The sequence below is a fragment of the Dasypus novemcinctus genome, chromosome 19 (assembly GCF_030445035.2).
Source record: "Dasypus novemcinctus isolate mDasNov1 chromosome 19, mDasNov1.1.hap2, whole genome shotgun sequence".
Lineage (NCBI taxonomy): Eukaryota > Metazoa > Chordata > Mammalia > Cingulata > Dasypodidae > Dasypus > Dasypus novemcinctus.
The window spans coordinates 42392917-42394782 of record NC_080691.1 but is presented as its reverse complement, the minus strand read 5'-3'; the positions used below and the strand labels follow the sequence as shown (position 1 = coordinate 42394782).

General features: G+C 52.3%; 1 long non-coding RNA gene across 1 annotated transcript; it reads right to left on the bottom strand.

Annotated features, from left to right (window-relative positions):
• Nucleotides 1-1048: 1048 nt before the first annotated feature.
• On the bottom strand, nucleotides 1049-1569 carry LOC101415095 (uncharacterized). The gene is made up of 2 exons (XR_011646604.1): nucleotides 1468-1569; nucleotides 1049-1335 (listed from the first exon to the last, which is right to left on the bottom strand). It is a non-coding gene; the product is annotated as an uncharacterized lncRNA (long non-coding RNA).
• Between the last annotated feature and the right edge of the window lie 297 nt (nucleotides 1570-1866).

Sequence of the window (1866 nt, the reverse complement as noted above, 5' to 3'; positions counted from 1 at the left end):
TCACACAAAATGTTACATTAAAAAATATAAGAAGATCTCATATACCCCACTCCTCACACACTCCGCCATCATCAACAACTTCTTTCATTAGTGTGGTACATTCATTGCATTTGGGTACTGCTGCACAGCATGGATTTACATTGCAGTTTACACTCTCTCCCAGTCCATTCAGTGGGTTATGGCAGGATATATCATGTTCTGCATCTGTTCCTGCAATATCACTTAGGGCAACTCCAAGTCCCAAAAATACTCCAGTTCATTGGTCTTACCCATGTCAGCTAACCTGCATCTTTTTAAAGTGTTTAAAATTTGACACTCTAAAGTCAATGTGCATATTTACAGGGCACTTTCTAGGTTCTCCATGGAGTCATGCTGACATGTGTAACAATTTAGGGTTTTGGAGGAGAAGGATCAGCAGGAAGGCCTCCACCCCAAGACCCAGTGCCCAGATAAGGTCCCTGTGCAGGGTTCTGAAGCCACAGGACACCTGGCACTCATCCTCAAAGGTCTCTAAATGACTGGCAGGCTGAGGGAGAGGTATTCTGGACAGATATGGGCCTCATTGTTCCTTGACCAGGAGCCCTGTGTGAGCCCTGAGGCTGCTGTGCCAGACAGGAGCATGGTCTCTGGTCATCCCTGTCCCATGAGCTGAGTGTGGCTGGAACCAGTCCCCCCATCTCCTCCATCATCTCCCAGAGGGTCTCTGTGTTCTGAGCACAGGTTCTGCAGGTGGGAAGATGGGAGGCTCTGAGGGTGCATTCATGGCCATGGCTCCCTTGAGTGAGTATAGGGAAGCAATCCTAGGAGTTGTGTAGGGGAGAGGCTCAGACCCTCAGGTGAGAGTCAGAATGAGGCTCAGCTATGGTCCTCACCCCATTATACGGGCTGGGTTTTGAGTCAGACCCTGAGAAGAGACAGCCAAAGTCTCCTGAGCTAGTCCTGCTCACAGGCAGAATGAGGGCACAAGGCGCTAGGCCGAGGCAGAGGGAGGTTTTTGTCTCACTTCCTCATGTGTCTGCAGCACTGTGGGAGTACCAGTTCTTGTACCTGATGAGCAGTAAAAGTCAGCCTCATCCTCAGGCAGGAGGCCTGCAATGGTCAGAGAGGCCGTGTTGCCTGATTTTGAGCCTGTGAACCGATCAGGGACTCCTGATGGCCGAGTAGTACCAAGCATCACAGCCTTGGGGGCACCCCCAGGGTGCTGTTGGTACCAGGCTGCGCCAACTATTGGAATGCTGGTACTGCCACTGCTGTCCTGGCAAGTGATGGTGACTGTCCCTCCCAGAGACCCTGATACCGAGGCTTCCTGAGTCAGCACAGACTGTGTCCAGGACCCTGCAATGAAGGAAAGGGACACAAGGATGGTCAGACTTGAGTCATGGCCATGTTACATCCCCAAGATAAAAGGAACATAGCAGGGCCTGAGTTTTCTCTGTCCCTTCTCCTGACCCACTGACAGCAGGTCACCTGGGCAGAGAGTGAGGAGCGTGAGGAGGAGGGGAATCCAGGCCATGGTGGAGCTGTTCCAGAACTCAGCTTCCTTAGAGCCCACAGTTGCCTCTAATCTGCCAACAGATCTCTCTTTTATCTACATCCCCCATCAGGAGAGAAAGGATGCCACATGCAAATCATTGCCCAACCCTGAGAGCCTCCTGTCCTGAGCTCTCCCTCAGTCCTCTGCTTGGGTGGGCAGAGCTTGGCCTGAGCTTCCTCAGGGACAAGAGCACTTGACTACTTTGCTCCAGGGACTCTGAGCAGCAACCCCCAACAAGGATTCAGGTGGCTGGTGTCCCAGTTGGACAGGCCCACATTGCCCTCTGTCTGAGTGCAGATTCACTCAGGTTTGGGAGGCAGAGCAGGGAAACT